The sequence below is a fragment of the Grampus griseus genome, assembly GCF_964374135.1.
Source record: "Grampus griseus genome assembly, chromosome: 3".
In the NCBI taxonomy this organism is placed as follows: Eukaryota; Metazoa; Chordata; class Mammalia; order Artiodactyla; family Delphinidae; genus Grampus; species Grampus griseus.
This window is the reverse complement of record NC_139019.1, coordinates 45,848,483-45,875,247: the sequence shown is the minus strand read 5'-3', so window position 1 is coordinate 45,875,247 and position 26,765 is coordinate 45,848,483. Positions and strand designations below refer to the sequence as shown.

General features: G+C 36.7%; 1 protein-coding gene across 4 annotated transcripts in view; it reads left to right on the top strand.

The window, feature by feature from the left end:
* Positions 1-26,765, top strand: part of PDE4D (phosphodiesterase 4D) — a gene marked incomplete at its 5' end in the record, with an annotated part of 1,122,552 nt that overhangs the window by 836,205 nt on the left and 259,582 nt on the right. The window lies entirely within an intron of this gene.

The window sequence follows — 26,765 nt, the reverse complement described above, 5'->3', positions numbered from 1 at the left end:
AGCAGGCTGGTAGTTGACAGTCTTTGTCATGGTCTTTAAAAGTAGTACCTTGGCTTTTAGCACATGTGTGTTAGCGTAATTAATAACGTCATATATTTTAATCATATGAACCAACTTGAATTTAACTATGACTAAATGTATATCAAGTTGCTTATCATTCAGGAATCTCCTACGTTTTATTTTGTTAGTATAGTGTTCCCTGATAATTATGTTTTTTGGTAATTTTAGTGTTTTCATCCTAACAAAAAGTATGTTAATTTCAGTTTATTGCAATATTTAATTCTACTGTTTCCTCAATATTGTTTGATGTGGTCATACACACATGGTCCTTAAGGAATAGTTTCTCAATAAAGTAATTTTTGTGTCTAAAATAGTTATTTACAAAAATGTTTTTATGGCTGTTTCAGAGGTTAATTTTACTTTGTTTATCTTAGTGATTGATTGTAAATAAATAAATAAACTCACTTTTTGAAATGGAAATAATCCTTCAGACAGGAGAATTAAAAGCAATGATTGAAGGCAGGTGTTGGGGATAGAATGGAAGCAGGCAGGTAAAATGTATTACATATAATTATGTGAGCAGGCAAATACACAAATAAATACTTACACTATTTGCATAAGGAATTCAGTCCACATTTATGTGATTGGGTTATCATTTGCTGTTATTGTACTAGTGTTTTATAGGGGACTAGAATCAAGAGTTGTCCCTTCAGTGGTATTTCTGTGAGTTTTAATAAACTATAGATGCAGATTTCATCTCATATCACTTGTGATCTTTTAAATAAATATGTGCAATAAATTCCTCCTTGAGTTTATTTAAAGAAAAGGTTGCATCTGCAAACAAATTCGTATGGCTCTTTTACACCAAGTAATAAATACTGGGAAATACTTAGAAACCTTCTATTAGTTACCATAGCTAATGTAAATCTCTAATATAAATGGGTGATCAGAATTTATAAAATTCACCTGTGATTTCTATCCTCTTATATGTGAATAAATAGTATTTAACCAACCTATTTCTTATTTTTGCCTAAAGTGCTGGGAGACATTTCCAAATTCAGGGTTCAATCAATCAGTAACAGTTAGTTCATTTCAGGAGTCTAGTAACATTGCCATCCTTTACTCCTCCGAGAGTGTCATGGTCTGTTTTAATCCACAACTGTTCTATTTTATTATTCTAAATTATAAACGGTATCATCATAGATAAATAGGGCCACAATTCAAAGTATATTTTTAAAAATATTGATTTATGAATGTGTATATTGTTCCATTTAATTTTAAATAGTTTGCATAGTGTTGGGTCAGAATGGTGTTTATGTAAGAAATAAATGTCTCTCTTTATGCTGATGATTCCTAATGGCACACTACGGAAACTCCCAGTTATTAATCTTACATCTGTCTTATTAATAATATGACTGTTTAGGTATATCACTGCTACCTCTAAATCATTTGACCTGAGATTGTAATTGCTGTAATTAGTTTAACTGTTTTATTATCCCTTTTATCATTCAAATTCTATGCACACATTTATTTATATTTATATTTTTAAATAGTAGAATCTACATAGATTATACATCAGGTGTATAGAGGAAATATACATGTGTATGTGTATACGTATACATCTGATTAGGAGATTACATGGCAAACTCCTAATGATATTATATACCCTTCCTCTTAATTCATCTACTTAAAAAACACGCCTTACTTATAGTTAAAATTCTATTAATTTCCAAAAATAAGATTAAAATAATCCTGAAATTAATCTGTTTCCTGATTATATAATATTGTAAATATATATAAATTTAAAGTATTATATAACAAGAATATATACTAGGTAGCTTTTAGCACATCTTTTTTTTTTAACACCTTTATTGGAGTATAATTGCTTTACAGTGGTGTGTTAGTTTCTGCTGTATAACAAAGTGAATCAGCTATACATATACATATATCCCCATATCTCCTCCCTCTTGTGTCTCCTTCCCACCCTCCCTATCCCACTCCTCTAGGTGGTCACAAAGCACCGAGCTGATCTCCCTGTAGCACATCTTTATATGTGTAGATGTCTGTATATCTGGTAAACAACAATTTGCTCAGTGTCTAAGGTATGGCAGATAAGCATTCCAATACTGTACAGATGTGATTTTCTGAATAACATTGCTTCTCAGATCAATAAATGATTTCTCTTTTCTATTAACTCTCTCCTCCTAAGGTTATAAAAGTTCGGGCTGGCTGAGAATTCTTATTTTGGCCTCATGATCATAGTAAGAGTATTTGAGTAGACTAAAACTACTAGTTTTCTAATTGAGAATAAAAAGATGTAACAACAATAATATTTTGGAGGGAAAATTACTTATAACCCCCACTATCCCATCCTCAACTATTCTCATTTTTCACTTAACTTACATATCTTGAACAGTTGTAAATTCTGTGCTCTGCTTCTTCATTTACATGTCAGCGTGTACTTTTGTAATGATAATACTTCTAGCTTTCATTTTATTGAGTATCCCTTGTGAATGTGGACTCTGTAGAGAATTTTACATACAGTATCTTGTTTAGTCCTTAAAACAAAATTGAAGGGAAGGAGTTGTTAACCCATATTTTACAGATGAAGAAATGAACCTAAGTGATAAAATAACTTGAACAGGGCCCTTTAACTGCCAGGGAGGGCTGGGATTGAACCCAAGTCAGTCTACTTCAGAAGAAGTGCTCTTTTTATTTCAGCATGTTGCCTCCCTCTGCTGTCTATCTAACTATCATTTTTAATGACTGTAAAATTATTCATCTTGTGACTATATCTAAATGCACTAAAATATTTGGTTAGATATTGGGCTATTAAAGAAGTAAATTGTAAGTTGTCTTTTGATAGGTATGATAGCCTACAAAGTTTAAGGCTGATGTTGGGCATTGAAAAATGACTATTTGAAAAACTTTTGTAATTATTTTCTACTGGTAGAAAAGAAGGTTCTCTCTTCCCTATTAAAGAGAAATAAGAAGCAAAAGTCAGTGCTTCTCAGTTCTGAATAGATAGATCATCTTTCCAATGACATTAGCAAGTTTTACTTTGTTCTCTCCAAGCTCTGTAAGGCTTCAGGTAAGAAACAAGTACTATGTCTCAGGCTTCGTATGAAGTTTCATACTGTTTTAAGTCAGCTTTGAAAAAGGTACAAAATCTTCCTTTTTACATCTTTTATCTTACAGGCTTTTGTAAATGGGAAGACAAATGGAATTTGCATACTTTCTGCCTGTTCAGTATGCACTGACTTGGCTTAGGGAAGTGACTATTTTCAAGATTGGTTCAGAGTTTTGAACCTGCAATAAACTTTTTTGATCCTATTACCTAAGTTTGTATCATATCTGGTATATAATACACCTAGAGATAAACAGCTTTGAAGAGAAGTGGTTAAGATACCTTGAATATAATTTAAGACATAAAAAATGTTTTAATGCCAGGGAAGCACAGAGTGGATCACAGATAGGTTTACTCTTTAAAGTCATGAATTGTGAAATTCTCTGAGAAAGCCGTTGGTCCACTCTACGTCTAACTTGCTTTGTGTCCCTGGAGAAGCCACCTAGTCCCTCTATAGCCAGGTTTACTCACCTGTCAAATAAAGGGAATAAGCTAGATCAGTGAATTTCAAACATGTATTTTCAATGAACACTTTTTACAAATGATATGCTAATATAAATAAGGAAATGTGTACAAAACATTTAAAATTGTATGTTTATATTTGGTATATAGAGATAAATTTTTTAAAGTATATATGTATGGTATATATAAGTAAAAATCTATAAACATACATATAACAATAAAACAACCACTGAGCTAGCACCTTTACTCCCCACCCTTGCAGTACCTTTAAAGAGCTTTTTTGAAAACCACTTTGCAAATAAACTACTATGATCCTTTATAGTTCTACTTTCTGTAGTGCTACACTGCCACTGGAGAGTCATTTGTGTTTTCCATATCCCTTTGTGGACTGGGATAAACTTGCTGGTAATTAAACTTCCTGGGAAGTTCAAATAACAACAGTTCAAAGACTTGAAAGACTTTAACATTAGGGGAAAATTCTCATTTCTGGGAAATCACAGAAGAGTTATAGTTAAGATCCACTCATTTTATTTAGCATCTTATTTTTTACAAATCTATTTTAAACTTGTTTTGGGTGGGAAAATATTTATTACATATACAGATAGTGGACGTCAGGAATACAGCATAGCAGTTGATAAAGAAATGCTGAATTGATATTGAATTGTTTAGAAGAAAGGTGTTTCTTTAGTTTGGGTACTGACAAAATGGGGTTTTCAACCACTTTTTCTATCATGTCACTGGTGACTAAAGGTCATAGGTTAAATTGCCCTGTGCAGCACTCTCCTTAGCTACACTGCAATCTATAGCCTCCACATGAATAGAACCGGCTGTGGTTACCTGTGCAGCAACACTTACTCCGACCTGTAACTCTACTCTTTTCTTCCCCAACACCATGGTGTTTGCCCCATCACTAAAACCTGCCTTTCAGCATAGGTTTTTACCTAATAAGGTCTTATTAGTCCCTCTGTCAGTCATTCCAATCATGTAGTGAATTTTATCAGAACGAGTGAAGATATGAACGCAATCATGGGTATAGGAGTAGTTAGTCATGGATCCATCCAACTGTTACTAGCAAGATTGAGTAAAGTAGATTCTAATATGAAGCTGAAGAGGTTCAAGGAGATTTTCCTTAGGGAAAGATGCCTGAGAGATATGTATAAATATTCTGAATAATAGAAAAACTAAACATATAGAATTGCAAAAGCCTGGATAAAGGTAACAAGAATGGGACCTGGTTGCTATTAACTAGGTTGGTGAAGAATATAGTCAGAAAGAAAGCACAGTCTTAATGAAAAGCCAACGTAGATTTTTAACGGAGCTCCTCCAGAGATTATCCAACTTCTCAAGAGATAAAACAGAGGTGTTTTATCTCTTGAGAAGATATATTAGAAAATGGATAGTAGAAGTAAAGTATGCTCTAGCCAAAAGCACCAAGTCTCTCCAGGAATCCAAGCCTACAGGAAGCCTGGGGTATCACAGAGGCACAAAGACCAAAGACAGTGAGCCTGGATAAGGTACTATTAAGTGTAACCACATAAACATAACTAATGGGAGGCCATGCCTGTGATGTGTCTCAGCTCTCTAAATGCCTTGCTCTGTGGTCAAGTTTGGCCTAAACTCGGAAGTCCTTCAGAAGGATGGAGAATAGGTAGAAGTCCAGAACCTATGGATGCAGCTCTTAGCATAACAGGGGAGGTATGAATGATATATGTTCATTATCTACCTTCAGCCTTCCGTGGGGGTTGGCTCTCCTAGGAGCATCCTGGGTGATGCGTGAGGGTGTGAAATGGGGAAGCTAAGCTAAGTTGCTCTTCAGAGAAAAGTGAGAAACAATAAGGGAAAGATTGTGGGAAAGAGCTGAAGAAATGGTTAGAGAAGTAAGAGGGATGGTCAGAGGGGAGGCCGGAAGAACCCCATCCCATTTTGAACCAGACATCCACCATCTGGCACCCTGCCCTGTTTAATTACACTGCCACCTTCTGGCAAAAGCTCCGATAATGAACTCGAATGTGGTAGTGGGGTTTTCTTGTTTGTTTGTTTTTGGGGGGGGGTTCTCCCCCTCATCTCAGCACTAAGAACTTCTGCCAAAGGATACAGAAAGTCAACTTCAAGTCTTTCCATTTCTCTGTTAGGTGAGGGAAAACAAGAAATTAAAAAACTAGAAACTAGGCGTAGAATATATGCACACCAGGATTACAGCTTCCAAAGCTTCCCTACTGGAAAAGTGCTGATGTTTTAAAACCTGCACAGTTCTGACGTTTTGTTTATATCTAATACTAGTCTCCCTTGCTTAAATTTTAACCTATTTCTTCCTAGTTATCAGGGGTAGTGAATCAGTAGATAAGTAGATTCTCCTTTATGATATTTGAAAACTGCTAGTAAGTGACTTCATGGTCTTTTTTCATTTTATATTGCAAAATATTCATTCTGAATTGTAGAGATGGCACCAGTGTGACTTGTTAAAGGAAAGGTTTCATAAAACATAGTTTCAATATGTAATTGTTTTCAAGCCTCCCATTGTGCCTAATTCTCTGTCCTGTTTAAAATACATTCAAGTTAAGAAATTCAACTTTCTAAAATGAATACGTATGAAATATTCATGTATATATGCAATACAGAAAATAATCATTCCTAACATCCATGATTTCATTCCACTGCAGTGTGGTACAGAATTTCTTCTTTGTGTCAAGGAATTTATATGACCGATACTATTTTAGTTAGGATAAATTCCTGCAGAATGTGTCAACTTTTAACCAATGGCATTCTGGCATACAGACAGCCACTGCTGTAATGTTTCATCTGATACAGCTTTGTCGTGGAAGAGCAGGTAACTGATTGGCAGCTAGATCAACAGCTAGCTAGGACAGCAGCTCCTAAGTCTATAGTGGTAATTGGAGTGGTGACCATTGTAATGAGGACAGCTGTACAATATTGAGCACCTACTGTTTGTCAGACACTGGACTTGGTGCTGTACCTGATGTAGCTCATTATGTCTTCATAACAACTATATGAGACAAAACTTGTATTTAAATAGCAGTGCTGAAGGAAACATGGTCTAATTCTAAATCCCACATTTGTTGTTGTTGTTGTTCTTGTTTTATTTGCTTTTCCCCACTATCTCCACTGCTTTGGCCGCCCATGGTTCTGCCTCCTGGCATTCCAAAAGTGGTCAGTAGGCTGCTGCTTTATACCTTTCCTTCCTGTCCTAGATTGTTCAAGTTTCTCCTTTTAACCATGTGCAACTCAAGAACAAATATCTTTGTATTTTTCTGCCTTCTTTCTCAAGATTTGCACACAAGCCTTCCACCATGGACCATAGAGATGGATGGAGAAGTAGAAAATGGACTTTGACCCAGATTCGTTCTCTAGAGATCTCGCTAGTTCCTGATGCGTTCAATTTATTGACCCTCTCCCCCTGGTCAGACTATAAATTGCACTGTCTTCCTCTCTGGCACTGGACCAATGATTAGAACCATAAAATCTTGGAAATGAATGGGACTACAGAGAATAAACTATAATCTAATTCTCCCCACCCCTGACCATATTTCGGAAGTGGACAAGTTTTGCTTAACATTTCTAGTCAAGTAGGGTCAAGAAAAATGGTTAGAAACAATGTCAATGATTTTGTGGCAACAGATTTTGTTGGAGAAATATTTTCTAAAAACAAACGTGAAGTTTGAGGTGAAATAGAGAGCTAAAACTTTGTCAGCCAAATGTGTGAAAGCATTTCTATTTATAATTTGTTTGGGATTTTAATGTAATTCTTAAGCTTATGTTTGTAAAGTTAGCTAACACCATGATAATTCTGTCATAACTTCTCAAAAAATTGGATTGGAGGAATATGTACGCAGAGGTGTGGCAGATGAGACCTCAGCGATCTCCTGAAGGAAATTTAAGACAGTGCTTTGACCAAAGTCCTGCCCAGATAACTGAACTCTGATCACTACATTTTTTGGAAGCCACATAGCTAATTAAGTTGCTAAAATCCATGTCTTGAAATTGTAACTTCACTCCTCTCTGTTCTCCTAATATAGTCTGCACAGAAATAAAAATCGTGGTAATTGTTATTTACTAAGTGCTTCTGTGTGGCAGGTACCAGGCTGTGCATTTGACAAGAATTATCCCATGAAGTCCCCATCACAAATCCTGTGAGGCACCCATTCTTATCATTCCTCATTTTATAGGTTAGTGAGGCAGACTTGCTTGCCCAATGTTGCGTGGTAAATAAGAGAATTTCATGGAGTCACATGCTTTTTAAAATTATTAAATGTTACCTTTAGTAATGATATATATGTTAATATGTCAAATGAGTTAACTCAATTAAAATCGATTAAAGTCCTTAGCACGGTAGCTGATTCCTCGTGAGTACCAGGAAATGTTAGCTTGTATTACGCATTTTTCAAGTTTGTATATTAGTGGTACTTTCTGAATAGTCAAGAACTGTAAGTGTGAAACTGATTCAGTCTATAAGAGCTTCTTTTCCATAAGGCAGTCTTCTTGGGCACACCTCAAACGGAGCACTTATTCAGAAGCTAGGTATTCTGGATAAATCCCATTCACGCTGTGATTCAAAGATTTACTTCTATTCAGGTGGGTGGATCAAAGAAGTAAACTACATAGAGAAGGTGGCAGAATAAGAAGTAATCAGTTGAAAGCTAAAATACCTCTGATCTAGTTATTTAAAAATTGGTCAGAATCCTCTAGGGCAGCAGTCCAGGCAGGGGGTTAATCTCACAGGAATGGCTGGGAGCCTGGACTTCATCCGTAGATGCATCTGTGTAAAGACTTTCTCCATGTAACCTTCCTACTTGGGGCCTCCTGGTGGTTCTGTGTTACTCTATCTCACTGCCAGGCCTTCCCTACCTCTCTAGATTCCTTGCTCCTCTTGTCCTGACATGCATTCTGGGTTGTGTCATTCATAGATTGTTATCTCCTAATTCACAGATTGTTAACCTCTGTAGCCTGCTTCTACTCCTCCTGAAGCAGATCCCAGACTGGGTAGGACTCCTATTTAGTTTATCCTGCCATCCTGGCATAGCAGAAAAGGTCTTAAGCCTCTTTCTCCATCTGTTTCTAGAAAGACAACAGGCACAAAAGGGATCTGGTTAGAAGATCTGTTTCTATGGCCCAGAGTATGATTGCTTCAGGATGAGCTGAAGAGCATAGAGGCTAGAAATGTAGTGAGTCCAGTGGTTTCGTGAGAGCAGTTAATTAGTATTCCATTGTCTCTGGTATCTACTTATTTTATTATGAGTAGTTACCAATAAAAATGTGTAAAAGTATTACTTGGTTATAATTAACAACTGTACATTGGGTTAAAAAGTGTGATTGAGGGTGCAGTTAACCACCTTGAGGGAAAAACCTGGGTCACTAAAGTTTCCCTGAATCTCTGCTTGGAAAAAATATTCCCAATTATTTATCTGAGTCCTTTTGTTAAAATTGCATCTAATTGTATATGAATCGGTGTTTCCATGGTAATGTAAAAGACGGAAAGCAGCAAACTTGCTGTTAGCAAACATGCCTTTATAAAGGTGTGATTATAATTGGGAAAATCATTTTACATACATAGGGGTGAAATTTTACCCTGACCTAGAAATACATTGAAATTTGTCCTTAACTGTAAGGTCTTTCTCATGTAAATAACAAAAGAATTAGCCAGTCCTCATTGTTTAAAAGCAAGGTGGCTTATCGTTTTCATCTGTGGTCAGTTAGTAGTAGCCACATGGAATGAAGTACTGGGAGCTGCACTAGGACTCAGAAGAGGTGCTGCCATCAATTGGTGATGCCACCGGAGAGACGAGGAGCATCGTGTGGCTGTTTGCCATTTAAGTGGCCCTGGTGATCTCATAATTCCTTTTTTTTTCCCGGTACGTGGGCCTCTCACTGTTGTGGCCTCTCCGGTTGCGGAGCGCAGGCTCCGGACGCGCAGGCTCAGCGGCCATGGCTCACGGGCCTAGCTGCTCCGCGGCATGTGGGATCTTCCCAGACCGGGGCACGAACCCGTGTCCCCTGCATTGGCAGGCGGACTCTCAACCACTGCGCCACCAGGGAAGCCCTGATCTCATAGTTCTTTATATCTAAACTCTGCCATTAAATTTGTATGCAAATGAAGTTGTATCAAAAGCAGGATTTGTACATCCATACAAATGTGCGTGTATACTTTTTAGAAATTTTTGACATGTTTCTGGTCATTTGTCACCTATGAAAAACATGTGTGCATATCATAAACCATAACAACTCTTTTTGGATGTTGCAAACCAGAAAAAGAAAGAAAGACAAATTAGTAATTCTGATTATCAGTGGCTACCCTTATAATCACCATCCAGATTAAAAATAATGCTACCAGTAACCCTACAGCCACCTCTGTGCCCCTTTCAGCCACTGCCCATCAGCACCAGGTATAACAACTATCCTGATATCAAAAAGCACAGAATACTATTTTCTACTTTTCAATGTTATGTAAAAGGAGTAATGCAGTTTGTAATACTATTTTTGTGGCTGGTTGGGTTTTTTTCCCCTGCAAATAGATGTTTGAGAGTTTATCCCACGTCGATGTAGTTGTATGTAGTTCATTCATTCTCACTAATGTATAGTTAATTAAGCAAACTTTTGTTTGAAATATAAATTCAGGGCAAAAATTATTTATGCTAATTGCTTAGATCACAGTTTGGTATATAGGACTATATGCGCATTTAAAACTGTTTGCAATTTACCGTAATCATTTGAATACAATTTCATGTGCAAACTCTGTTGCTTAGATTCACCCTCAATGGACGTTTCTTCTGGGAAGCCTTCCTAGCCTCCCCATTCAGAATGAAAATGCCCGTCTATGTGTTCTCAGGAGACTGGGTCCATTTCTCTAGCACAGCTCTTGAAGCATTGCAACAATGGTCAGCTTTCTTGCCTGCCTGTCCTCTGGGACTGTGAGTGGGTTTTAGGGTAGACTGGGTTTATTCATCTTTGTACCTGTGCACCCAGCACAGTGCTCGTCCCATCAGCAGCATTCCACATCTGTCTGGTGCATGCAGAGAGAACGGAGAGTGGTTTTACATCACCAAGAAAACGTTCCAATCTGTTTTTATGTTTAATTTTCTTTTAATAGATGGCACTCTGCTAGGGATTGTACTGAGTGAGTTGTGGAGACAGAATTTACTCTCTGGGGCAAGGAATTGTAAAGTATTAGATTGAGGAGGACGTTTGCCTGTTTCCTGTGGGCTTCACCCTTAGTTTCCCACTTTCACTAGTAATTTCAGCCTCAACACTTTTCCTCATTCCCTCATGAGTCTCCTGTTCTAGAATCTACACTTCCCAGTTTTCCTCAATATCTTCTCCTTGCCTGAGTGACTCATCTCAGTACCATCAACTAGTCGTGAATGGCTCGTACAGATGCTGATGTGTGTTGCACACGTTAATCAGCCAGTTGACGTGGCTGACCTTCTCTAACTCTATCAATGCAGTGGTCTCTCCATCTGAGACACCTGCTGGGAGTGAGGACCACGACCACCACTTCAGGCTCACCCCAGCTTCATTGTCAGCCTTTTGAAACCAAACACAGCTGTCCCATCAGACAGACTCCGTAGCTGGGATGCTGAGTCAGAGACCCAAGTGTGGCCTAGAGCCCTAACAAATGGAGTTGAACTCTGACCTCCAAAGTCAGGGTTAGCGTTCCTGCCTGGATTACGCACTTTTCCCACTATTAAGTTGCTTTTAGCTTTACCACCTAGATTTAAATTTTTTGGAATGCTAAGAAATTAAGGCCTAATCCTTAGTAATTGAGAAAGTGATTTGTTTTTAGTGTCAGACAAGATCATTTTCTAGACACTCGACCATGTAATCTGATTCTATAGCTTAAAATGTATAGTCCTTAAAGAAGAGTTTTCTTTCTGTAGCTTTTATTAGTTGCAAAAGTAAACATGCATTTTTTAATACTTTATTTTTTTAATTAATTAATTTTATTTTTTTGGGCTGCGTTGGGTCTTCGTTGCTGCATGCGGGCTTTCTCTAGTTGCAGCGAGCAGGGGCTACTCTTCATTGTGGTGCATGGGCTTCTCATTGCAATGGCCTCTCTTGTTGCGGAGCACGGACTCTAGGCGCACGGGCTTCAGTAGTTGTGCCTTGCGGGCTCTAGAGCTCAGGCTCAGTATTTGTGGTGCACGGGCTTAGTTGCTCCGCAGCATGTGAGGTCTTCCCGGACCAGGGCTCAAACCCATGTCCCCTGCATTGGGAGGCGGATTCTTAACCACTGCGCACCAAGGAAGTCCATCGTGCATTTTTCATTGCTTCACTTAACGATGTTTATTAACTCAGTTCTACGCCAGGCACCCTGATGGCTCTTAGAAAGACACTGATGAAGTATTAGCCCTCACATTCATAAAATTTCCAATCCAGTGACTTTCTAAACTATTCCTGTGGGGCAGAGGATTTCTACTTTAACATTTTTCTATATCCCTGGTATATTTTTTACTTTCATGATAAAAGTACATTTATAGTTTAAAAGTGGCTCAGTTGCTGTCAAAAATCCCGTGGTGAGCAGAATAATTTAAAAACCTCACTGCTTAAATTTGGGGTGGGGTTATATGAAATAAATCTGGAATATTTGATTTTTTTTAAACCAAGTATTTTCCCTGAGCTAGAGGGATATTTTCATTCTAAGTAAATTGTTTATTCACTCACCTCCTAACAAGGCCATGTCAGCCAAGTTAAATATTTAAGTTCATTTTATTTAAATAAGTTTTAAAACCAACAGATTTCTTTCATATTTAGATGAATTTAGCTTTTAATTTTGCAAACAGAAAATATATAAACTAGGGAATTTTAATGTATAGAGGAAGAGAACATGAGAAGGGAGCATCAGAAAAATAGGAAGAAATGAAGTTTAAACAAAAATAACTCAGGTTGACATTTGACGTAGTTTAATTTATTGCCAAAATGTGTGTCTTCACAGATAATCTCCAGGAGACTTTAGTGTTTATAGGTCCTAGTTAAGTTTTGAAAAATGTTTGAGGGCTCTATTTCACTAATAAGGGAAATAAACTTATCCTTTCCACAAATGACTGCTACTAGCTTCTTTGCCAGCTCTGTAAATAAACTCATTTTACTGTTACCATGGTTGAGTGCAGTTATATTCCTTTAAACATCTTGCATAATCCATGGCTTCAACTGCATTAATCTAACTAAGGTCATGTCATCAAATAGGGATCTAACAGGAGCTTTGGAAAGAACTGTCAAAGACCAGATTCCATATCAAAATCAGAAGAAAATACCATTCATGTCTCACTGTAGTTCAGTGTAAAGGATTTGCCCCTAGTGATTACAGCTGCCATACAAGGGGACCACACAACAATGGAAAACCTGTTTGCCAACAAAATATCAAAGTATTATCAGACTTTCACAGTGAACCATATTATTACATTATTTCCATCAAAAATCTGGACTACTGATATTTTTGTGCAATTATAACAGCTCTGGCTGTATATTAACTAGTTTTGAACTCAGTCTGACATTAGAACCTACCCCATTTAGTATACTGTAACTTTTCAGTACATATTGTGGGCAATTCCATAAATAACTTTTATAAACTTTAGCCAGTAGTCAGAAAAACTATAAGATTTTGTTTATAAACTTTATAAAGTTTATTTATAAGATTTTAATTAAATTACAAATTAATTTCTCACTTGAATCTCCTGCTTCTCCCAGCATTATACCTTTGGTCACCCCTTCTTAAATGACTAGTTTTGAAATTGGTTTTTCTTTTCTACTTCTAGTTTTGTTCTGTTGGTGATTTGACTTCCTTTGTAAACTGTTGGTAATTTCATGTATAAAGCACAGATGTTCATTCTTTTAAATTTCACCCATGTGTCGTACCCTAATAGTCATAAATTTCCAATACACAGAGCAACATTTTAGATAATTTACTTCAATAAACTAGATAATTTATTCAAAGCACCAAACCTGTTTGCTTCCATGATTCATGCCATTTTTATGTGAGTGAATGTATACACAAGAGATGGGTAAAGTATGAATACAGACCTATACATGCAAGCCTGGACTTCCCCACATCTTTAAAGTACTAAATTCCCTTGGTGCCAATCCCTCAAGGCATTTCATGTTCGCTCAGCTGCTTCCTGAATATTGCATAGGTATAACCAACCCTGTAAATTTCAAATTCACATAAAGAAGCTCTAGCCTTCAAAGCAAGACTTAATTGAATACCAAATGAATACCTATTGTTTTCTGAAATATTTCTGAATAAAAATTGCTTTTAAAGTCTTCTTTGACTTTCTGTATTCTTTCTTAAAATATTTATTTATTCATTCATTTATTATTTTTGGCTGCGTCGCGGACTTCTCTCTAGTTGTGGCATGCAGGCTCCAGAGCTCCAGAGCGCGAGGGCTCAGTAGCTGCAGTGCACGGGCTTAGTTGCCCCGTGGCATGGGGGATCTTAGTTCCCCGACCAGGGATCAAACCCGCGTACCCTGCGTTGGAAGGTGGATTCTTAACCACTGGACCGCCAGTCCCTGACTTTCTGTATTCTTTAGTGCCCAAATTGGAATGTCACCCTATTTGAAGAGAGAAAAAAAAAAATCTCTCAGGACAATCTTTTTAAATGGGTGACAATCTGTTCTGGCTAAGAGAGAGTACATTCAGTAGTCTGATAAAAGCAAAGGTAGTGCCTTGCATATCAACTCATGTTGGAACTTGTGATTTCCTATAAAGTTTGCTGGGAAAGGAAGTTCAACCCATGAAAACTTCTATAGTGTTTGGTCTCAATCCTAGCGATTTCTGATTCAGTATAGCATCCTGAATAAATTCATCCATACTGGTGGGGAGAAAGAAATATTCCTTGTAAAATATGAGTTGTGAGTAAGAGGAGTAATCGTTAGAAAATAAGGGCCGAGACGCAAGAGGGAAGAGATATGGGAACATATGTATATGTATAACTGATTCACTTTGTTATAAAACAGAAACTAACACACCATTGTAAAGCAATTATACTCCAATAAAGATGTTAAAAAAAAGAAAAGAAGGGCCAGTCCCTCAAAATAATTCTGATGACTTAAGACAGATTTGGAGAGGGACTCTGAGTAACTTGGAGTTGCTTTTACTGGTAGGTGGGTAGGTGGAAAGTTATGCTGCATATAAAGATATTTAATCTGGAATCTTTGAGAGAAAGTCAGTTCTTTTTTTCTCAGGTATCTAAGAAACCCTTTATCCATTTTACAAAAAGAAATCAAAAACACTTAGAAAGTTTGACGTAGCCTGTTTAAGCTTCCTGCGCGAGAAGTAGACCAGATAGTCACGTTCTTTATGGCTTTATAGCTACTCTTTTTTGTTCCATGTAAAAGTTAATGGCTAGTTTTAAACCTTGAGATCACTTAGATGTGAGACCTTATCTGCTTTACTTCATTCAAAGTATTTCTATTTCTTTAGACCCTAGGAAAACACAGGATATGGCATCATAGAGCTGAAACTCAAGGAAGTTTAGAATTGCCAACAATAGGTCATGGGGAGATGGGGAGGGTCCTGAACTCAGGTCAAGTTCAAAACTAGGCTCCTCCAATTACAAGCTGGGTGATCTTGGACACAGGGAAAAACAACCCTTGGAGTTCCTAGAAAGACTTCATAGAAAGTGCTTTCTTGGCACAAAGCTGGGCACACAACAAACCAAATAAGTGTTAGCCAGCTTATTATGATTAGGAGGGGAAAACTCCTAATAATGTTTTCTTGTTTCTGTTTTAATCTTAGTTTTCATGTTAGTTTAGACTCAAGTTACTCTTTGATACAAATTATTGTTTGAGGCTGTAAGAATTTTGGCCATTTAACAAAATGGTATAAGATATGACATGTATATAATCTTTCACAAGTGAAATGATAATGGAAATTTTACTGAAAAAAATGTCGTAACAGCTCTAGGTAAAATCTAATTATTGTTTAATATGAAGATGAATACATGTAAATCTTTGCTTGATCTAAACTTATTATTCTATTAAATAAATTTACATGAATATGGAGTAAATCAACCTCACTTCCAGCTAAATCTAGCCTGAAGCCTTCTTTGACATAGCCCTCTTAAAAATAGATATTATTTTCTAAATATTACAGTATTTAGAAATATGTTACTTTGTTCTGTGCTTAAACATATGTAAGTTACATTTTAATAGTAGTCTACAATGATGCCACAAGAAGATAGAGATATAAAATGCTTTTTTATGAGAAATAGTTCAACCAGGCTTTTTGTTTAGGACAGTTTGCTGTAGTTTTGTGTAGGGTAGTTTCTATAAATTTCTATACAGACAAATACATATTTGGTCTCTTCTATGTGCCAGGCGCTGGGGATGCATTGGTACTTCCCTCCCTTCATGGATCTTACTGAGTAAAACTAATTATTTTTAATTATGTTTAATTAACAAATCAAATGATTCCCAATGTGGTAAGTGCAGTGAAGAGCATACTACACAGAGGACTAAACTAATGTCTGTGTGTGTGCGTGTGTGTGTGTGTCCTGGAGATGTACTTTAGCTGGGTGGTTGGGGAAGCTGAGAACTGAAGGAACCCGTCAAGTAAAACAAGGGGAGAAGAGGATTACCTCATTTATATGGGCCTCACATTCAGATTTCCAGTGAAAGTTGGAAATCTTGAAATGATGGGTTCCCCACTGTCAATCCTTGGTTTTGGTCTTTGGCTGGGTTGTTTTCTAGCACCAGCCTAACCTCAGGTGCTAGAATGTTCTTGAGAGTCCCGGTGGGCTGAGGTCAGAGAAAGTGAACATGCTTAGGGATGGAAGGAGAGCCTTCTGGAGTAAAGGTGCCCCCAGGGTGATATGCAGGTACACATTTCTCCTCTTAATACAAAGTTTAAGAGCCCCCCAAGAGTTGACTTGCTAGGATTGGAAAGCATTTTGTATTAGGCTTAAGATTTTCATTGCCTTGCAATGCCTCTCCCAGCCAAGGAAACTATAGAAATTCCAGAAATCACTAAGAACTACTTAGCCCTGTGATCACACTTAAAACATAACACTAGCATCTGTGTTTCCTTATGGCAGATTTACCTCTATTTTAGGTAACAAGTCGCTGTTGAATTTTCTCTTGCTATGAGTATGTAGATTTCAGTGTTCTAATACCTCTGTGGGCTACATTTAAAGTTTGAATTCAAATCGTAATTGGTAAATGGATATATGTGTGTAAAAACATGGTTCCAGCAACTGGTTAGAATAATTTGCCCAGAGGATATAATGTTGGCCTTCAGCTGATAGGAGGGTGTGTGCACCGTGACAACATGAATAGTGCAAAAGACAGAAGTTCTAACTGGTAAGACTGCTCGAGACATAAGTCGTGTTCTTTTCCCTGCCACCCTTAAGTATTTCATGAATGGGTTCTATCAGCTTCAGACAATGAGTACACTGAAACCCGTCACAAATTATCACCACAGTCATCATCCTGTGCTCATCCTCCAAGTTCTCAAGTACTTTCTGGACCAAAAAAATAATGACAAAGACAACAATAACCAAAAATAAGTAAATTAAGGTCTTAGTGTGAAATATAGCATATTGCATTCTAATTCTTTTGACAACCTAATGTTTATTAGAGGTATATGTATAACTCTCTGTTACTCTGTCAACCATAAGAGTTTGTTAGTTAGTATCTACTATTCCTTGACCATAGTGAATAACAGTTTCCTTTGCCCAGCTGTGTCTATTTAAATAGAGATGCTAATGCAGCTAAGAAGAACCACTCAAAAACAACTCCAAAATGAGCCAGAGAGAGTGGAAGGAAAAAAAGGGGAGAATGCATCCAAACATAGCCCTGAGTTCCACGGACACTCAGTAATATCTCTTTGCACCATCAAAACTTCCCACACTTAAATTTTACCACATTTTCTGCTGCCCTGATGCTTTCCATTTTTTTGATGACGGTTTTGCCTTCTTGGAATTCAAATAGTCTAATTGGGTCTTGACAGTTGATGTTTATCTTAATTGAAACTGAGATTTTCTTCATCCTTTTTCTCAGAGACTCCTACTTTGAGGCTGAAAGGTCACTTGAAATGTGCACAGCATTTGGGAAACCACAGAATGAATTCAAATAAATTCATGCCTATTAAAAGGAGGCCTCTCGGGGGCTTCCCTGGTGGCGCAGTGGTTGAGAGTCCGCCTGCCGATGCAGGGGACACGGGTTCGTGCCCCGGTCCGGGAAGATCCCACATGCCGCGGAGCGGCTGGGCCCGTGAGCCATGGCCGCTGAGCCTGCGCGTCCGGAGCCTGTGCTCCGCAACGGGAGAGGCCACAACAGTGAGAGACCCGTGTACTGCAAAAAAAATTAAATAAATAAATAAATAAATAAATAAAAGAGGCTTCTCTTGCTCGCGTTCCAGAGCTTATGTAGAATAAACCATTTGGGTTTTGTCTGAATTTATTTTCAAAGGAGCTTATTGTGCTTCTTCTTTAATGCTCTCATGACAGAAAATGGGAAAATTCTCAATTTTCATTTAATCTCTTTCAGAAAAATGCATTTTGCTCAGCGATTATGATTAAACTCTGAGTTTTTACAGCTGCTACAGCTGTCAACAAATTTAAGAGGTATTCTTTGGTTACATTATTTAAGGATTTCTTTATATTGTGTATCTTTAATGTAGCAACTCCACTTTAAAAAATTTTTCTCTATCCATAGGCTTGTGTGTAAGTGCAAAAATATATGTATAAAAATGTTCTGCAGCAGTTTTTATAACAGAAAACTAGGAACAGCCTAACTGTCAATCAGTATAGGGCTAATTCAACGATTTTGTACAACAGCAATGAAATACTGTGTAGCTGTGGGGAAGGTCTCATGTACTGGTATGGAGCTATATCTTCAGGCAATGTTTACTGTTATTATTACTGTGATAATTTGGAAAGATGGTACTCATGTTCAGAGGTCTCCACTCTCATTAGTTTTCTTTGTGTATCCCTTAGAGTTTATGTAAAAGCAAACAATGAGACTAGGTTCTATTCACTTCCCCTTTTTACACATAAAGAAGCATAGTCGATACTTTCACTGTCCTGCAGCTTCCATTTTTCACTTGACAATGTGTTGGTATGTGAAGAGGCTTCTTGCTTTTTTTTTTAGGAGATTTATTGAGATAGAATTCACATACCATATTATTCACTCATTGAAAGTCTACAGTTATTTAATTATTAGTATATTCACCCAGTTGTGCAACCACACCACAATCAATTTCAGTACATTTTATCTCCCTGGAAGAAACCCAGTACCCTGTAGCTGCCCCCTTCCAAGTCTCATGTCACCTGCTCTACTCCAAGCCCTAAGCAACTATTAATCTACTTTTTGGCTCTATAGATTTGCCTGTTCTGAATCTTTCATTGAAATAGAATCATGTAATATATAGTCTTTCCTGACTGACTTCTTTCACTTAGCATAACATTTTCAAGGCTCACCTATGTTGTAGTGTGTATCAATCAGTATTTCATTTCTTTTTATAGACAACTAATATTCCATTGTATAGCTATACAAACTTTAGTTTATTCATTCATCAGAGATGTGGGTTGTTTTCACCTTTTGGTTATCATGAGTTATGCTGCTATGAACATTTATGTAAAAGTTTTCTTGTGGAAAAATATTTTTACTTCTCATGGGTATGTACCTAGTAGAAGAATGCTGGGTCCAATGATATGTCTATGTTTAACTTTTTTTCTTTTTTTTTTACTATTTTCCAAAGTGGCTATATTCTCACTCTTTTTTTTTACAGCAGAAAGTTATGCTATGGAATAACTGCATCATTATTAATTTAATTGTCTAGGTACGTTTTTAAATGACAAAGTCAAAGTACAATGTTTTGTAAATATAAAAAGACTCTCAACCCACATGAATATGTTTTCACCCGCCGGCGTATTTCTGCGTGTGCACTCAAGGCAATGGCGGTAGTTGCTAGCTTTAGAGAAGAGATGGCTGCTCTGGGCATCTGAGGTGGAAGGGGGCTGAGTACTCACCATTTTGAATTAGAGGGATTTTTACTATGTGCACGGATTAATTTTTCAAATGAAAATGTGATTCATTATGTAAAAAGAAGAGATATATTTTCTTGGTACTCTTCTAACAAATGTTGGTCGGGCTAGAGACTTCTTTATCTGTGCTATGCATCAGTCTTCCTGCACTATGAGGTGTCAGTGCTACACAACCCGTCTTCTGCCCAGTCTGGTGTCAGTTTTAGTTGTTAGGGCAAAACATTAATGTCTGCTCTTCTATCTTTAAAAGCCAAGGTATCATTTCAAAAATCAGATATTGTTTAGCTCTTACTCTAAAATAGTGTTTCCGAAGTGTTTTGTACAAACCAATCCACGTCAAAGGCAACAACAACAACAACAAAAAAAGCTAGGGTGAGCATCTGGGTGAACCCTGGGATTGAGAAACAAGAGGAAGGTGGGTGAAATAAAGATGAAAGGTGTGGTACGTGCCGAAAGCAGGGCTGCTTAGTCTGAAGTCCTTCAGTTTCCGGTACAGTCTGTCCAAGTATTGTGTGTTGGTGACTGAAAGAGGGAATCCTTACTTCCTGCACAGCATCCATCATGTAGCTCTGAAACGGTTCTTTGCTTGCTTTCATCTGTGCTTGAATATCAGATTTTTTTTAGTGTGAGTTTTTCTAATTATGTAAGACAGAACCTATAGTGTTTTTTTCTATTTAATCTACGGGTGGTTAAACACAGTACATTCTGGTTTCTGTCTTTGGTTAAATGAGCTTGTCTTACTGAATGATAGAAACATGCCTGCCTGCATTTGCTTGTTGATTTGTTCATTCTTGAGTTCACTCATTTATTCATTAAGCATTTATTTCTTCAACACTGCTGTGACACACCACCTTAGTGAGCGATGGTTCCTTCTGTGGTGCTGGGAAGGCATGATTTGCAGCTGGAGAAGAATAATTTCTCATCCTTTAATCGTCAAAATCCTTAACTATTTTTTTTTTACATATACTAACAAAACCTAATTTTGAAAACTACATGACTTTGATGCACTTAGTTCTATAAAATGAAAAAGATCATGGCAGTGATCAGTATTGATTAGCTTAAAAATATGTCAAGAAAGATAGAAAGAAGAGATTCTATAAAAATAAGTCTTTAGGAATAATGTAAAATAATTTGATTTTATCAGAAATTTATAAAACAGATGTTCCTTAGGGCTAAAAAGTCTTTTTCAAAGGAATAAAACCATGGATGAATAAATGAATACATTTTTCTTCAATCATTGTCTACATCCTGCTGTGGGGATGAGGAATATGCTGTGTCTGGGGATGGAGGGGGGTTGAGTGATGGAATTAATAAAGATGCCACCAGAACAAACATTACATCCAGTTGACTTGCCTATTAACAATCTATTCCTGAAGAGTTCATTTTTGAAGATGACTGTAACTAAAGAGAAGTCTTATTATATTTCATTTTATTTAAATATCGAGCTATCTTATTTCGCAAAATTTATTCCTTTCAAGTCATGATGCATTTTGCCTTTGGCAGGACTATTGTTTATTTTTAGAGAAGATGCTGATTAATCACAGTATTTCTTCAGAAATAAATAGGGATTTTTCTGCCATGAGGCAACTAGTAATTCATTTACCAAATGTCAACAGAGTTAGCAAAGAATTTTGTATCATAAAAACCTCACAGTTGCCTACTTTTCTCTCTCATAGTAAAAAAAAAAAGCAAGATCTTTCACATTTTTATGTGTAATGTGACAAGAGAATGTGACTCCACTGTTGATCATGGTCTAATTGCAATTGCTAAGGACTGAGGCTGAGCTGGCACTGGGTTATATACATTGATTTGCAAGCACCCAGTGAAGAAAGCCATGGTGAGGGTATCGCTGGTTATTTATTTATGGATCTCTTTCTATCCGTTCCTTACTGTTGCTTCTCCATTTACAGTTTAGATGACATGAATAATCATATGAAGCCATCATTCAGTTATTAGAAAATGGGGTTGATAAGGCATCTGTGCAGGGGAAACAGTGATAGTATCTGGTTAGTCGGGTGAAGCTTGCAGAGATAGGGTCACCTGTGTACTGTCCCTGTGCCCTACGTGGTGGAGTGAAAACTCCCACCCAGGCTGCCGGACACCCAAGCCCACACCCTTGACCGCTCTGCTGTACTGTCTTTCCGACAACTTGCCTTATGGGAAACTGCCTCAATACAACTTGTAAAAACAAAGCATAGCACAGTCGTGGCTTGCCCCCAAGTCAAATATGAAAGGTGTAATATTTCACAGATTCTAACCATGTTCAGTTGTTGAGGACTCCTTTATATTTTACTCAAATAGGAAAACGTTATTAATTTAAATTTTCTTTTCTATAATCTGCAAAATATTTACAATCAAGGCACACTAACCCTCACATATTTTCTTTTATTAAAATAAATTTTATTATAAACGCAATTCATGTGTGCTCTAGGATCTTTTGAAAATATAGAAAAGTGCAAATACAAGTTACTCATAAACTCACCACTCCCCAAAATGACCACTGTGAAGTCTTAGGTATTTTCTTCCAGTATTTTTCTAAGCAAACATGGTACTGATAGCAGTCATATGACTCATGTACTTTTACTTCAGGTTTTTAAAAATTTAACATTTTATCATGAGCATTTTCCCATACCATTTAATATTATTTGAAACACTATTTATATGCATGCACATATTCTACCTTAATATATTTCATAATTTAAATATTTGACTATTGTTGGACATTTAAGCTGTTTCTAATTTTTCCCCAACTTAAAAATATTAGCCATTCTTTGAATTTTCTATTTGCCTATTAGTTGTTTTTCTCTTGTGGTCATATAGTTGTTCTTGTTGGTTGTAAAAGTTCTTTACATATTAGATATATGAGTCTTTTTCATCCCACATTTGTGGTAATTATATATTCCAGATTTTAGTTCTTTTTTACTTTTTTTTATGGTGTTTTATATAGTCAAATCTATTGTTTTTTTTTTCTTTTATAACTTCTTTCTTTGCTTTAACAGTATGACTGTTTTTTCCTCTACTAAGAGCGGATAAATATTTAACCATGTTTTCTTTGTGAATTCATTTTTTACCTAATTCTTTAATCAGTTTGGAATTTATTTTAATATAAGGATCCAAGTTTACCTTATTTCCAAATAGTTAAGCATATGTTCCAGGACCATTTGTTAAATACCCCCTACTTTACTTATTTTTTTGTATCGCATATAAAATTTTATGTGTCACCTATCATGTGTACACTTGTCAGTTATAAAATTACATTTTACAATTAACATCTTAAAAGAAACCAGTAATAATTTTAAAAGCCTATGGAGTTCATTGATAGAAACATACTATATTAAACTATTATAATTGTTTAACTGTTTTTACATTTACCTTCAAGAACTTTTTATTGCTTGTGTCCATTTGCTCACCTTTGTAGAAACCTTTATCCTTTCTTATCTCACAGACTTGATAAGTTAATTATATTAGTGTAAGGCAAAATGAGAGAGATTGGAAGCTAGAATGAGCCCTTTCATTAGGATAAAGCAGAGATTGGTGGGACCTGGTGGTAGGTGGGTGGAGGAGGTAGATGAAAGCAAGAGCACTGGACCACCCAGAGGGGCTGGGGAATTCCATCTGGCAGGCATGATGACAATATCATCTACCAACTGCTGTTTGGGGACAAAACATGCTAGTGTCCTAACAAGTGGCTCAGAGCAGGTGATTCTTAGAAATATATGCCCAGAGTGTGGACAAGACAACTTAGTGGAACGTGGAAAGAAAATGGTATATGTTTTTCTCATCCTCTCAGAATTTATCTTTGTAGTATATTTCATAAAGTAGATAATATTTTGGTATAGTAATGCAAGAATATAACATAACGTACTAAAAATAAACACCAAATGGAGGTACTTGCATTTAGAAATGTGCTCTCCCGTAAGATCGGAGATCACTGGTCTAGATCATGTGACCCCAGGGAGGTCTGTAAACCAGCTTACGTTTCAGGGATAGAATAGGAACAGAACAGCCAAGCCTACCTCTGGATGTCATATGAACTGAAGTCTCAGAAAAGGAAGACAGGCACACGGAACCAAGGAGGAAGCCAGTAATGAGATGAGGCATATATTCGAAGTGACCTTGGCAAGTGTGATGCCATCTCCCAGAGTGATGCTGAAGGGCTCCTAAATTCGCTCCTGCTTAAAATCAAAATTATTCCTAGAGAACGGGTAGGAGCAGAGCAACAGGTGAGGTTCAAGTGACCTCAGGTTGCAGAACCTGCGATCCAGGTCACCTTTCAGCAAGTTTCCATTTTTCAAGCAAGTTTCTAATATATAATAGAGGGTATTTTTGACCAATAATGTAGCCTAGGGCTACATTCCATTTCTATTTAAAAAGCATCCACCAGTCAAATGTTGCACAGCAGATTTCATGCATGTGAAAAGCCATTGTATTCAGTCTGGGCAAACTACCCCACCCTGGTCTTCCTGAAGTGTCCATTGTGGAGGCTCTGGGAAGGTGAGATTGCCCTTCGCTGGGAGTGAATATGGGCAGGACCTCTTGTTTCTGCTTTACTCCGCACACGTAGGCTTCATCTGCATGATGGTGCCCACAGACTTTGAAAATACTAACCCAGCTCCTGAAAATCAGCACTCTACTGTTTTCACAAGAATCATGCCCAATATTTGTCCTGTTTTTAGAAGATAACCATCAGGGAGAATATGCACTCTAGGGGACTTGTTTAGCTGTTGGTTGAGGGACTTTGTTTTTTCCCATTTTGATCTTGTATCAATTAAGGGTAGACTTTAAGCTGTACAATAATATATTACAAAAAAAATAAGGTATAAATCATCTTTCAAATAAAGAATCACATTTCCTGCTTACTTAGAGTTTAACTTCTGAAATAATTGATCATTATTGCAGATTAATTGTTAGTAGGAAGTAGATGAACACTTCAGCCTTCACTCTCAAGTATTCTAATTTCTCTCTTGAAGTAGCCCATGATTCAACCTAGAGTCACCACAATATATATGCATAGTGTACAGATCATGAGAACAGCTCTTTAAGAGAACTCTGTGACAAAGTATAGAACCCATAATTTTCACACTTTGAAAATTGCTTTTGCTTTGCATAACCATAAAGGGAAAATTAATATTTTTAGCTAAAATAGTGAATAAATAAACATTAGTCTTTGCTTTTTCTAGATTTTAACCACATAAACATTTTACTATAAGAAGGTATTTATACGTTCATGTCTTTATTCATTAAAACTATTTATTGAACAAATGCTGTGTGCTAATGTGACCTGTGTTCCGTTTAAAAGTAGGAGAGATGATCTGGTCATCTAAACGATATATCTGAGTGAAATATTTAACCTATCACGATGTTGCCCTTTTAAGGGATTGTTTACTGTGTGCCTTTTAATGGAAGAGCATTCACTAATTTAACAAGGGTTGCAGGACACATGTCATTAATTAGCTCAGCTAGCATGGCTGTGGGGTAGATGGTCCTGTAAATCAACGGCTCTTACAGTCACTAATTAACTGACTTAGTTTCATGGCACAGGTATGTATTTCAATTAGACTGTGGTTCCTGTTATGATCAAATGAGGTCAAGTATACACAGTAATGTGAAAAGTAGGGACACCAAAGGGGAAAAGTGGCGGGGGTGGTGGTAGTGGTGGGATGAATTGGGAGAGTGGGATTGACATGTATACACTAAGATGTGTAAAATAGATAACTAATAAGAACCTGCTGTATAAAAAAATAAATAAATAAAATAAAATTCAAAGAAAGATAAAATTGAGGTATAATTGACATCTAACACCATATTATTACTTGAAGGTGTGCAAAAAAATAGTAATGTAAAAAGCCATATTATAATGGTGCATGGATGTGTATGTATGTGAGTGTAGGTGGTTTTACAGGCAAAATGTGTAATACAAGCATTATGGCTTGTAACTGAAATAAAGTTTACAAATTTAATTGGATTCTCATCCCATAATATATGCATACATGTATGCACATGTACACAAACACACACACACATGCACTGTGATAGAGTATTTATCTATGTATTTGAATGATATAAATATTTAATTTTTGGAGTCCTGACAAAGAAATAAAATAGTCACACTTTATCTGGGTGAAGATCAGCATCTGGAACTATAAAAATGAGCGTTCCAGATTTTTGACTAATTTCATTGCTTTCATTAGTATGTTGACTTCATGTAGATCCAGCCTTCCTTTCAAGGGGGAACAAACATGTAGAATACTTCCATAAATGGTCTCTCTTCTCTCAATAAGAGCAGCCATATACAAATTATAGAACGTTTAGTCATCATGGTTGAAAATATCACATAATGTTAATATAGTCCTCATCTGGTGATACATTTTAAAATCAGATTTATTAAGATCAGAGTTGGTTTTGACTAGGGCTATGACATTAACCACTGTTATTTAATACGAGATAGAAGGATAATTGTCTATTTCTTTTCAGACATTTATGTGTTTTTATTAGGATAATGAATAACGAGTACAGAATTATCAACATCATTTTGTGTAGTTATTCTGTTTGTTTTTAAATAATATCTGTAACGTCAAGCTCATTTTTATTGCATAACCTAAGCACACACAGAGCCTACAGTGAAGCAAAACAGAGGTTGAAACATATTCATTGCCATTGGCTTTTAAAGAAACCTCTGAGAAGTTTGTCTCAATATTTAAAAGGAAAAAAGATGGGTACCTTTCTGAATAGATGCCATTGTGTTTCTCAAACAAAGCTGACTCTGTAAAAGAGAGATGGATTGTTTTGCCTTTGACCAGTGAGCATTGTCACCTGAACAGAACTCACTAGGGACAATAAAGGATTTTCAAAGGTTCAGTTGTTGTTTAAGCAGATATTAGTTATTATTCCAGTCTTAGAGATATCTAAAATATATATCTACATCTATATCTCTATCTATATGTCTCATCACACACACACACACACACACACACACACACACACACACACACACACACACATTTGACTACATCCCTTTATTCCTTGAAATGCTTTGAGAGGCCTGAAATCATCTTTCGGTCACCGAGAGGAGACTGGGTTCAAGTTCACTTGTATTCGGTCTTTGCTGTGTGCCTGGCTTTGTGCTCCATCCTTGATTCTCATTTCTTCACCCAACCTCCCAGGACCCTGTGTAGCATCAGA